Here is a 13587-nt window from a genome sequence, read left to right as displayed (position 1 = left end):
GAGCAACGTGATCTTTTCATTGGGAAGATTTTCCCTCCCGATTGCTTCATTGATACACAACTAACTTAAAGAGTTACCATATTTCTTCCATAATGCTCCATCCATGCTTGTTGGGGAGGAGGGGAAAACACACAAAAACAGGCTCTAACTCCCCCAGTCCGCTCCCCTTCTCCAGATTTCCTGTCTTGTTATACCAAAAGCCGTAAACAATATGCTAAGCTAAGGTTACCCTGCCAATCAGCCTGAATTATTGACTTCTGCTATGAACTATTTACTAGGGGGTTCTTGGTGGATGGCTGGAAGCAGACCAAAGCTCTTCTGGGGGTAAATGGAAAAAAAAGAAGCAAACCCTTGACTAGAATGAATGCTCTCCAGGTTTATTGTTACAAAAAGCCATTCAACAGTGACTCCACAATGCCGCTGATAATTTGCACTTAGCACTTACGTGTTTTGACCCCCTGCGTAGCCACTAAACACCTGAAAAGTCAAGAGGTGCATTCAGGTGCACCAAGTAGCAACTTCACATTTTTAAAAAACACAGCAAGGGCTGCTGTTCTTTTCCGGACACATACCAACACAATAGACCGAAGGCAGTTTCTGGGAATGCTTTTGATTAGTAAGCATTTAGCTGGCGTGCAATAATGCTCCAGAAGCAAAGGCCAGGGACTGACGGGCAATTTTTGCATTTGGGAAGATAACAGTGCAAGATTTACCCCTCTACTTGTCGAGCTGCCCTGTTTACAAGGGGGTGGGGGGAAGGCAGGCCACAGAATTATAGAGTTTGTATACAGTTATACAATTGTATACAATTATAGAATTGTAGAATCAAGGAAGTAATATTAGATTGTCATCTGTTCCAACCCCTGGGGCTCAATGCAGGCTCTACAATGTAGGAATCAAGCAAAGTATTCCTAAGATACAGCCAGCCATCCTCTGCTTAAATACTTCTATCGAAGCTCTTACTAGCAAGGGGGGTTCTGATGACATTCAAGCAAAATTTGCTTCCCTGAAATTTTCATCTATTGTTTTTGAGTCCTCTGGAGGAACAGAGAACAAATCTGTCCTGCCTTCTTCTTTTTAGGTGAGTGTTGGGGTTTGAAAGTCTGTAAGGTAAAGGTAAACAGACCCCTGACCATTAGGTCCAGTTGTGGACGACTCTGGGGTTGCGGCACTCATCTCGCTTTACTGGCCGAGGGAGCTGGTGTACAGTTTCAGGGTCATGTGGCCAGCATGACTAAGCCACTTCTGGCGAACCAGAGCAGTGCTCGGAAATGCCATTTACTTTCCCGCCAGAGTGGCACCTATTTATCTACTTGCACTACCTGCTTTCGAACTGCTAGGTTGGCAGGAGCTGGGGCAGAGCAACGGGAGCTCACCCCATCGCAGGGATTTGAACCGTCAACCTTCTGATTGGCAAGCTCTAGGCTCTGTGGTTTAGACCACAGCGCCACCCGCGTCCCTGGTTCATGTATACAAACAGCCTAAAATCTGCCCCAAGGAGTTTGATCCGCCAATGGGCCAGTATCGGCCATACATCGCACACCCTGTGTCTCTTGAAGATACAGGGCTTTAGTGCAAATCTTCTGCTGTGCGTACAAGTACGGAAAGAGAATTACAGACGTAGCCGGGCTCCAGCGGGTGGGCTTTCTCCCTCCAAAAACTGACCAGCCCCATGGGCAAAGTCGCTGTGCGATCAGGAAACCATGGAAACAGCAGGATTATAATTACGGGCTGGAGCCTAATCAGGGGCATGCTAACTGTTTGATCTCTTCCCTGCCTTCCAGCCCAGACATCTCATTTTGCGAGGTATGTGTGCTTATTAAGGGAACATTTGCCTCTGGGGGTAACCTGACTGGCAACCTTATTTGGTACCACAGGGTGACTTCCTCTGGCAGGTGCTGCGATTTGGGAAGGAACTTCATCCACCCCCATTCCGATCCCTTCACTATTCTACTTCTGCAAAGTCAATTAAATTACCTGTTGATCAAACAGGGACAGAGCAGGAAGCCTGCCTGCCTAACGACAAGCTTTTTGTAATCTATCTATTTCAGGACATTGGGGAGAAGGAAGACACTTAATTAACTCTGAAGCAGGGAGACTACAACTGAACTGAACTGAACAATGAAACTGCCTCCGTCTGGAAGTTCCAAATGCCTTATGGCTCCCCTTTCAGGGAAATTCATGAACATGGATTGCTTAGAGCATCCAAGTAACTTTTTTCATCTGCTCATAAGTAGGAAGATCCAAGGCAGGTATCAACACATGGCATCCTTAAGCTACAGGGCTACAGTACCCCAGCAGGGCCCACTGCCAACATCATCCCTGGCTTGCTCCCATTATAAACATTTCTGGCACAGTGCTCTGAGCAGAGCTGGGTGCCATATTCATTTCCGGCAATGTCCCTGCCCTAGCATCGCTTTGGGACACTGAGATGCAGAGAGACTCGGCCATCCAGTGTTGTTCACAGCACCACTGCTAATAGGTAAGCCTAAAGGGGTTCATCAAAAGACATCACTTTGCTCAGCCTCCAGCCCCCGCCCCCAAATCTGCTCTGGATGGAAGCACAGCCAAACAACTGCACGCCTTAACTGCTTTTCCACATTGCAACGACATTTGCACATAGGCAGGGCTAGGGATCACTGTTAAATGCCACCTAAAGTACATGAACTTGGCATGAACAGCAGGGATAAGAATCTCCAGGCCTCATGCTCCGCAAACCAGTAATTCATAGAAATCTTTGTGTGCAGTTCATAATAATAATAATTTATTATTTATACCCCGCACATCTGGCTGGGTTTCCCCAGCCACTCTGGGCAGCTTTCAACAAAACACTAAAATACAATAACCTATTAAACATTAAAAGCTTCCCTAAACAGGGCTGCCTTTAGATGTCTTCTAAAAGTTTGGTAGTTATTTTTCTCTTTAACATCTGGTGGGAGGGCGTTCCACAGGGCAGGTGCCACTACCGAGAAGGCCTTCTGCCTGGTTCCCTGTAACTTGGCTTCTCGCAACGAGGGAACCGCCAGAAGGCCCTCAGCGCTGGATCTCAGTGTCCGGGCAGAATGATGGGGGTGGAGACGCTCCTTCAGGCGTCTCCATGGAATCGTAGACCCTGTGGACCATCTAGTCCAACCCCTTGCAGTGCAGGAATATGCAGTTGTCCCATATGGGGGGTCAAACCTGCAACCTTGGAATCATCAGCACCACGCTTTAACCAACGGAGCTAGTTCGAGCTACAGAGCTCTGAAAATAAGGGATAGTTTTGTAGACCTTATCTGGCTCTTGACTGTTGCCACTCACAAATCTAACCTGCTGTTAATGTTATGTGTTTTGCGTTTTGATGTTGTAAACCACCCTGTGATCTTGGGATGAAGGGAGGTATATGAATTTAATAAATAAAGAATGAACAAGATGAGTAAGACAGAATCTACCCCCAATGGTTTTCGTTTTTGTTTTAATGGGAAGTGCCTTCTTGCAACATCTGGAGTTCTGTCTTGACCAATAGACAGGAAAGTAGAGTAGACAACAGGCCCTGGCTAGTAACAAGCAAACTCCCATCTACTAAGGGAGTTTCCAGACTGTCACTCTTTTCAGCTGGGATTCAGTCACATAGAGGCAATTTTTTTTCAGTTTGCGGAACTAAAGACTGGGAAGCCTTGCGCAACAAACCTCCTTTTTTTTTCTTCAAAAGACCAGGCTTTTTGCAACAAGGAAAGTGATGAGAAAACGCCCTAGAAAGTGCGAACCAACACTTGTTTTGATCATCCAACGTCCTCACTAACAAATTAAGAGTAAATGCTCACTAACTAACCAAGATCCTTGCAAATAAATCAGGACGAATACACAACAAACAGGTCGTTGGAAGCGCCCTATGTTTGGCATGGACACAGTATTGATCAGATTTCATGGAGGTTATTCCCCAACCCTGCGCTAGATGGAAAAACAGTGTGACATAGTATGAGAAAGCTTCCTAGCTTCAAAAAAATACAATCCCATGTTTGACAGTTCAGACAAATTCACAGAGGATAAGACTATCCATGCCTACTCATCATGAGGGATGTCTACTACAGTACCTTGGTATCAGAGGTGATAGGCCTCTGAATACCAGTTGCCTGAAATCGCAGGAGGGGAGACTGCTGTTCACTCATGTTCTGCTTGAAAGCATCCCACATGCATCTGGTTGGCCTCTGTGACTACAGTGGTACCTGTAAGAACTGTTTGCAGGGAGGTCAGATGATGATTTCTTAAGCAGGTGTTATCTCACACCGTTTCCCCCTCACTTTTCTTATCGTAAAATATCTGCGCTGTGGGGAAACGATTTTGTTGCTCAAGAGCCCCAAATCATATTGAACTGCGTTCAATGCCTGAATTCACCTGTACAGTGGTACCTCGGGTTACATACGCTTCAGGTTACATACTCCGCTAACCCAGAAATAGTGCTTCAGGTTAAGAACTTTGCTTCAGGATAAGAACAGAAATCGGGCTCTGGCGGTGTGGCGGCAGCAGGAGGCCCCATTAGCTAAAGTGGTGCTTCAGGTTAAGAACAGTTTCAGGTTAAGAACGGACCTCCGGAACGAATTAAGTACGTAACCCGAGGTACCACTGTATGTTATATAGAATCCCTCCTGAACATCTGGAAGTGCCCCTCTTCACTGCTTGGTGTGAGAGGTGTCCATACCCACAGGCATAGGAGAACAAACTGCTGAAGCCTAGGCTGAGTCGTGTCGCCTTATTTCTTAGGCTGCCTTATTACCGGTACTTTAGGCAAAACCCCAAAAGGAGACAGGATACCCACTTTAACTCCCTAGAGCAGGCAGCAAACAATCCACAAAGAACTACAGTGGTACCTCTGGTTAAGAACTTAATTCGTTCTGGAGGTCCATTCTTAACCTGAAACTGTTCTTAACCTGAAGCACCACTTTAGCTAATGGGGCCTCCTGCTGCCGCCGTGCCGCTGCTGTGCGATTTCTGTTCTCATCCTGAAGCAAAGTTCTTAACCCAAGGTACTATTTCTGGGTTAGCGGAGCCTGTAACCTGAAGTGTCTGTAACCTGAAGCGTCTGTAACCCGAGGTACCACTGTACAGGATGTTGCACTTGATGGGCCTTTGGCATGAACCTTCTAATGTCTTTTGGTGCACATCAAAGCTACCTCGTCTTCCAACACACCGGAGGATTTAAGAAAAGGAGGAATGGTTGAGGGAGTTGGGTATGTTTGGCCTTGAAAAAGAGGAGAGGAAGATCTGATAGCCATCTTCAGATATCTAAAGAGCTGTCACATGGGGGGTGGAGCAAGCTTCTTTTCTCCTGCTCTGGAGGGTAGGGTGCAAACCAATGGAGTCAAACTACAAGGAAGGAGATTCCGACTAAACATCAGAAAAAGCTTTCTGTCAGTAAGAGCTGTTCGAGAGTGGAACGGACTCGCTCAGAAGGCAGGCTCTCCTTCCTTGGATGTTTTAAAGCAGAGGTTGGATGAACATCTGTCATGGATGCTTCAGTTTGAGATTCCTCCATTGCAGAAGGTTGAACAAGATGACCCTTGTGGTCTCTTCCAACTCTACCCTTCTATGATTTCCAAAGAAGCAGAAATTCCCTTGGTGCCAATATAGCAAAATAAAACCTTTTTTGCTCTCCCAGGCTTTTACGATCTCTTGGTTTTTTGACCTTTCAAGCCACTTTACCAAGCCCTTTTTAAAGCTCTCGCTTGTTTGGTATCGATCAACTGGACTGTGTTTTATTTGCTCCTGTACGGCCATGTTATTTTATTCATGGTGCAAATTTCAACTATTGTAAAGGCACTCTGAAAACAGTCCTGCTGAAGGTGTGAGATAGAAATTTGAGTTATTAGTTAATTATTACCATTATTGCAATCTAACAAGCCTTAACTCTACTCCAGCAGCCATGGGAGTTTTTTTTTTTTTTTTTTTTTTTAACACAATCATGAGTCAGAGATTTGGGACCTATTTGCACTACAACAACCACCACATGTGCCCAAAAGATAATTCACACACATCATCTTAGTAAAAAAACAAAATGTTTTTTAGAACTACTGTATATTATTATTATTAAGGCTTTCTTAGGCACCTGTTCCTGGGCTTTCACAGATGGTCTTGGTGAAAGTTTCCCAAAGACTATAGTCAATCAGCCTGTCTGTCTATCCATGACTTTCGAGAGTTATGATATTATAGATACTGCAGAAAAATTGCTGAAAACCATTTGTGTGACCCTGGTGTATTTTTTTAAAAAAAGTTCCCTTCTTGGCGAGCTAAGCAACCATGGGTTGCATGAACAGTTGCAGCCCTGTTACAAAATACTGTTTTGCACCAAGACACAAAACACCTGCTTTCTTGCTCAAGTAAAAACAAGGCAATAGTCATAGCAAAACCATGAACGAAAAACCACAAGTGACCAAGCACTTCTGAGTCATCCCCGCCCCCCGCCCCCCAACCTCCTCTCATACATTGTGACATTCCTCTAAAAAACTCTCAGCCACCTGCAGCCTGCACAAAAACTGCTGATCAGCAAGTCTTTTGTTTGCCTTAAACACCGGCATAATTACATGTCCGTATACTGCCCAGATGGCTGGAGCCTTCTTCAGAAAACATTCACCCATAAGCCCTAATGATTAAGGAAAACTGGCAGGGGCCTTTTCCCCCCGAAGGCAGAATCCTGGAAAAGCTCCCGCAAAACCATTTCCCCCCTCTCTTTTCTGAAAGATAAACAGAGCGCTTGTGGTCATAACCAAAGTTTTCAGAAAGAACCACTGCTGAGAATCTTCCTTTCTCCAAAACATGCGACGCTGATTCTCCTTAACATTTCCCCACATCCCTCTTGCCTCAAGATCATTTGTTTGGTCATAAAAGCCAGTCAAAGAGTTTCCAATAGGGCCTTTAAGTATCAAATGTCATATTCCTGATGGAAGCTGTAGGGAAAGAAAACCAGGGCTTATCTTGGGCAATAAAGATTTGGTGTCCTGAGGGCAATATTTTGGAACGATCCTATGAGCGGGTGCACACACACCAACAGCTCCTCTAGACATCACTTTTTATTGTGCTTTCATTATTATTTCAGGGAGGTTGCACGTTGATCCTGCATTCAATATGGTTTGTGCCTGCAAAAAGTTTTGGTGTGCTCACAAGGCTTCATTTCTAACCAGTGGTGGAAATCCAGCGACATTTTATACCGCAAACGTGCAGCTCCTTGCCCCACTTTTATCGCTCCAGACAGCAGCAGCGTGGCAGGATTGGGGAAACATTGCAGAACAACCGATTAAGCACAATAAATCCACCACAAATGCACTATTATTGTGGCAATAATTTGCTGTAGAATACACCCACAATAAAATACCCATCTGGAGAAGCACACAATTAAGGTGCAATAGTCTTTGTCACTGAAATAATTCAGAGGTGATTCGTTAATATAATCAGGGCCGTCTTACCCATAGGTGCTAGGGGTGTGGGGCACCCAGGCACTAGCCTCTCAGGGGCGCCAGGCCGAGAGTCCAGGGCCTAAAAGCTGAGTGCGGGGAAGAGCCCATTGGTCGGTTGGAGCACTGCGGTGGGCTCTTCTGCTGTGGGCGGCTCTGCGTCACAAGTTCGGGGGAGGCCGAGCCAGCAAGATGCTGAGGCGGCAGGTCAGCTCCACCCTCCTGTGCACCTGGGACTGGGCAACCTGGGGGAGGGGGCGCCGGGTGGATCTTTGCACCCCAGCGCCACCTATGCTTAAGGCAGCCCTGAATAGAATAGAATCCTGACTTCTTGTTAGATGTTATGTGCATGATTCTGTCAATGATGTTGGAAAGGTTATCTCCTGCTTGGACTACTGCAATGCGCTCTACGTGGGGCTACCTTTGAAGGTGACTCGGAAACTACAACTAATCCAGAATGCGGTAGCCAGACTGGTGACTGGGGGCGGCCGCCGAGACCACATAACACTGGTCTTGAAAGACCTACATTGGCTCCCAGTACGTTTCCGAGCACAATTCAAAGTGCTGGTGTTGACCTTTAAAGCCCTAAACAGCCTCGGCCCAGTATACCTGAAGGAGCGTCTCCACCCCCATTGTTCTGCCCGGACACTGAGGTCCAGCGCCGAGGGCCTTCTGGCGGTTCCCTCACTGTGAGAAGCCAAGTTACAGGGAACCAGGCAGAGGGCCTTCTCGGTAGTGGCACCCGCCCTGTGGAACGCCCTCCCATCAGATGTCAAAGAGTTAAACAACTACCAGACTTTTAGAAGACATCTGAAGGCAGCCCTGTTTAGGGAAGCTTTTAATGTTTAATAGGTTATTGTATTTTAGTGTTTTGTTGGAAGCCGCCCAGAGTGGCTGGGGAAACCCAGCCAGATGGGCGGGGTACAAATAATAAATTATTATTATTATTATTATTATTATTATTATTATTATTATTATTATTATTATTATACAGTGGTACCTCTGGTTACATACTTAATTCGTTCCGGAGGTCCGTTCTTAACCTGAAATGGGTCTTAACCTGAAGCACCACTTCAGCTAATGGGGCCTCCTGCTGCGCCGCCAGAGCACAATATCTGTTCTCATCCTGAAGCAAAGTTCTTAACCCGAGGTACTATTTCTGGGTTAGCGGAGTCTGTAACCCGAAGCGTATGTAACCCGAGGTACCACTGTATAGAACAATTTTATCTGCTGTCAGGGCTGCCCGAGGTCCCAGCTCACAAAGGACCAACACCAGTTCGTTCTTATATACAAAAGTCTTTATTGAAGTTCAGTTACGATTTCAAAGTCATGGCGTGCAGCTCTACGTCTCAACGCTAGACCGCTGAAGCTCCGTCTGAATCTCCTCCCCCCAGACACCAGTTTAAGACTCTAGCCTTGCTCCACCTCTTCCTCTGCTCTTTCCTCCTCTGGGTCCGTCTGCCCGCTGGGGTGTTGCCCTTTCTGGACTCTTCTGATGCTGAGTCCCCGGATTCTTCCCCCTGCCTCCGGCGTGCTTTAGGACCTGGTTCCCAATCCGGGTTTTCTGCCGTCCCGCGCGCCTGTACATTTGAACTTGGCGCCCGCGCCCAGCCGGCAACCTTCCTTCTGACCGTTTCACTGCTCCTGTCACTGCTTCCCCCCTCGGGGGGGGGGGTAGCTGGACCTGACTTCCCCTCCGTTCCCTCACTCTCCGATGGAGGCGTGGCCAGCCCTGACTCATTTTCTCTCCCTACTGGAGAAGACGCTGGCCCTGATTCATGGGACTCCTCCCCCCCCACTCCGCTCTGGTGGGGGAAGTGGTCCTGATCTCTCACTGCTGCTTTGGGAGTCCCCGCTGGCCCCTTGCTTCTGGTGTGTCCCTCCTGGGACCCCCCTCGCCCTGGCCACCAGCGCTCCCCTCTGGGAATCTTCTGAATCGCTGGAGAAGCTCATGGAATCTCTCGGGCCACTGTCATACTCCCCTAAACTGCCCTCAGATTCCTCCCCTTCGCTCTCCGTTTCCTCTCTCCCCTGTGTCTCTGCTCCTGAGCCCCTGACATCCATCCCCCCTCGAAGCCCCCCTTCCCCCCTCCCCCTCTTCGGGTGCGGGTTCCGGGTGCTCCAGCGCTGTGGGGGTGAGCGCGGGATACAGTTCTTCCCCTCTGGTGTGCAGCTGACCGGCTGGGTCCGGCCAGTCCGTAATGGGTTCGTCGACGTCGATCTCCTCTGCTTCCATCTCTCTGCAGCTGTGCTCGAACACAGGATCCTCCCCCAACACGTGCATGTCCGTCTCCCCCCCGGTTGCCTCGGGGGATGCTGCCTGTAAAGGCCCCTTCAGCAGTTCCCTGCTCCACCCCACCTCCGGTGACAGACCCCGAGAGTGATCCCTCCGGGGAGCGTGTGTCGGGTGCTGGTTCCTCATCTGATGAGAACCCCTGGAACGTGCTGGCTGAAAGTGTGGGTGTGAAAAGATATTCGTCGAAATAATCTGCCAGCATAGGTCTGTGTGGGAAGAGTGCATGGAACTCGTCTTTGAGGTAGTGCTCCTCCACAGCATAGTACGGTACCCATCTGTTGGCGCTGGCCGGGGTACCTTCCCTGGCGAGGAGATATTCGACCCCCTCTTCCCCCCATCTCGAGTCCAAAATCTCCGTGACCTCGTTGAGTGGCGCCGCTCTCGGCGACCCCCCCCCTGTTGGCGATTTGCGGGTTGGGTCTGGTGTGTTCCCTGGCGCCTGAAACCTGTGGGGTTCCTTGTAGGGTGTAAGCACTGATCTATGAAAGACCGGGTGCATTCTGGAACCCTCCGGGAGTGTCAACCGGAAGGCTACCGGATTGATTTGTGCCTCGACTTGGTAAGGCCCTAGTTGCTTGTGTCTGAGCTTCTTCTTAGCTAACGTCCTGGCCGGCACTGCCTGTGCTGCTAACCAGACCCAGTCCCCCACCTGGATGTCTTCCCCTACTCTCCTGTGCCTGTCTGCCTGCACTTTGTATGCGTGTTTTGCTAGTTCTAAATGCCTTCGGAGCTGCTCGTGGACCTCACATAATTCCTCTGCCCAAGCCTCTGCTCCCTGTGTCTCTCCCTCCCCGACTTTCTCTAAACCCGGGAAGGTTCTGGGATGCCGCCCATTGTTGGCAAAGAACGGTGTCACCCCCGTGGACACGTGCTTTGTGTTGTTGTAGGCAAACTCGGCCAGCGGTAGGTAGTCCACCCAGGTCGAGGGCTGTTGATTCGCGTAGCATCTCAGGTACTGCTGCATGATGGCGTTGACCCTCTCCGCTTGTCCGTTGGTCTGCGGGTGTCGTGCCGACGCTAAGTTGATCTTGACGTTCAGGATGCCCAGTAGCTTCTGCCAGAAGCTCGAGATGAATTGGCGACCCCGGTCGGACATGATGGACCGCGGTAAACCGTGAACCTTGAACACGTGGTCTATGAATAGCTTGGCAGTCTGTTCCGCTGTGGCCACCTTCGCACAAGGAATGAAGTGCGCCATCTTGGTGAACAGGTCTACGACCACGAGTACCGCTGTTTTGCCTCACGAACTGGGCAGATATGTGACAAAGTCCCGGGCCACTTTCTCCCACGGTTCGAGCGGCGTCTGTAGCGGTTCCAACAGTCCCGCCGGCGGCCTGTGTACTGGTTTGGCCCTTTGGCATGTGTCACACCTAGTGACGTAATCCGCGACTTCTCCCCTCATCTTGGGCCACCAAAAGTCTCTGGCTACTAATTCCGCCGTCTTGTCCTTGCCGAAGTGCCCGGCGCTGGGCGCGTCGTGTAATTGCTGCAGCACTTTCGCGCGGAGTTCGTCTCCCGGCACGTAGAGGGCCCCTTTGCGGATGAGCAGTCCGTCGCGTATCTGGAACTCGTCGTCCTTCGCAGTGCCTCTTCGCACCTCCTCCATCTTGGATTGTGCGAACGAATCCACCTGCAGCGCGCGACGTACCGCGTCCAGGTCCACAGTAGCTGAAGCGCACGCCCACGCCTTCGGTGCGAAAATGTGCTTGGCCGCCATCGGTGCCGCTTCTTCGAGATACTGTGGCTTCCTGGATAGCGCATCCGCCATGACGTTGCTGTCTCCCGGGATGTATTCTATCCGGAAGTCGAAATCCGCAAAGAACTCCGCCCAGCGGATGTGTCTCTGGTTCAAGAACCGCGCCGTGCGCCAGTACTCCAGGTTCTTATGGTCCGTGCGGACCTGCACTGTGTGTTTGGCTCCGATGAGGAAGTGCCTCCACGCTCTGAAAGCTGCATGAATGGCCAGCAACTCTCTGTCCCAGATGGTGTAGTTCTGTTCCGACTTGCTGAGTTTCCTGGAGTAGAATGCGCACGGCCTCCAGTCCCCTTGCGGATCTTGCTGCAACAGGACCGCCCCCACCGCTCTGTCCGAGGCGTCCGTCTCAACCCTCATTGGTTTGCTGGGGTTGACGTGTAGCAGCTGTTCTTCGGACGCGAAGAGACGCTTGAGTCTCTGAAAGGACTGCTCCGCCTGGTCCGTCCAGGTGAACTTCTTCTTCTTGGAGCTGAGGGTGTCCGTGATGGCTGCCGTCTCCATCGCGAACCCCTTGATGAACTTGCGATAAAAGTTGGCGAAGCCGAGGAACTTCTGGACCTCCTTCCGATTGCACGGGCTCTTCCAGTCCAACACCGATCGGACCTTGGTGCTGTCCATGGCGAGTCCCTTGTCAGACAGCTTGTAGCCCAGGAAATCCACCTCCGTCATGTCGAACTGGCACTTCTCCAGTTTGGCGTAAAGTCTGTGCTCCCGTAGTCTCTGCAGGACCTCCTTGACGTCTCTGTCGTGAGCCATTGCGATTCTGAGAAAATCAGGATGTCGTCTAGGAAGCAGACGCACTTCTTGTAGAGGAGTCCCGCTAACACGTGGTGCATGAAGGCTTGGAAACAATGGGAGCCATTTTGTAAACCAAATGGCATAACTCGGTATTCATAGGTGCCCAAAGGCGTAAACATGGCTGTCTTCCACTCATCGCCCTCCCGCATGCGTATGAGGTTGTACGCCCCTCGTTTTCCTGTAGCTGTTCCCCCTGCTGAACTGCTCCTTTTACTGTTGCTGAGGCTGCAGTGTGCTTTTGGAGCCTCTGGGGACACTCTTTGGCCATGTGCTGTGCACTGTCGCAGATGTAACACTTCCTGCTCCCTCTAGGAGGCTTCGCCTTGACTGCTCCTGGTGTTTAGGCTCTGGTTGCTGTCTGAGCCCTGGCACCACCTATCTCCATCGGCTCTTCTCCCCCTCCCAGTGGAGGCGTGGACTGGGCGCGCGCTGCCTCTCTGGGTAGGAAAGGAGGTGATCTGGCTGGTGTGCGTCCCAAACGTCCTTCATCCTTGCTCCAAGGGCGTTCCTCCAGACGCACCCCAATCGCCAGCGCTCTTTGAACGACTTCCGTGGTGCTCTTGGGTCTTTCCCCCCCTCGCAATTTCATCTTTCACAGCCCCATTGAGCCCCTCCCAAAACAGGTCTCGGATGGCAGCTGAGTCCTTCTCCCAGCCCAGCGCATTAACCAACGCAAAAAAGCGGGAGTGATATTGTCGCACAGTGGCTTTCCCCTGCTTCAAACCATGCATTTCCCTTCTGGCCACATCCACATCAACCGTTGATTTAAAACAAGTGTCCATAGCCTTGATAAAAGCTGTTGAATCTTTGACGGCGGGGTCATTTTCGCGCCATAAATTGCGCAGCCACGATTTAGCTTCCCCATGCAGATGACTTATTATGAACCCCACTTTCTCCTCCTCATCTCTAAAATCTTTCCGAAGCAACTTGAGCGCGAAAACTATGTCTGCCCTGAAGTTAGGATACTGCTGCAGGTTCCCGTCGAAACGGGATACGATGCTGCCCCCACTCTTCCCGAGGCCAACTCCCTCCGGCTTGGGTCCTGGCAGCCCCTCCTTGCTCAAATGTTCCCACCTGGTTTGCAGATCCTGGCAGAACGCTACTGCTTCCTCCTCTCTCTTCCTGGATGCTGCTACTTCCATGGAAAGCCTCGTGACTGCTTCTTGCAGGGCTGTCACCTTCTCCTCTGTAGTCATCCTTCCGGATCTTCGTGAGCTCGCAAAACACCAAGTTTTGCCCCTCGCTGCGCCAACTCACGCTGCGAGGTTTTTTTTTCGGAGACGGAGCTTAATGTCAGGGCTGCCCGAGGTCCC

At 50.1% G+C, this 13587-nt stretch overlaps 1 long non-coding RNA gene across 2 annotated transcripts in view; it reads right to left on the bottom strand.

The window, feature by feature from the left end:
* The window catches only part of LOC309338052, a 286413-nt gene that overhangs the window by 244255 nt on the left and 28571 nt on the right, over window positions 1-13587 (bottom strand). The gene's annotated exons all lie outside the window — the stretch shown is intronic.

This window comes from Podarcis erhardii, assembly GCF_964252035.2.
Source record: "Podarcis erhardii genome assembly, chromosome: 3".
NCBI lineage: Eukaryota > Metazoa > Chordata > Lepidosauria > Squamata > Lacertidae > Podarcis > Podarcis erhardii.
The sequence above is the reverse complement of the archived record's forward strand: the minus strand, read 5'-3'. Positions and strand labels throughout refer to the sequence as shown.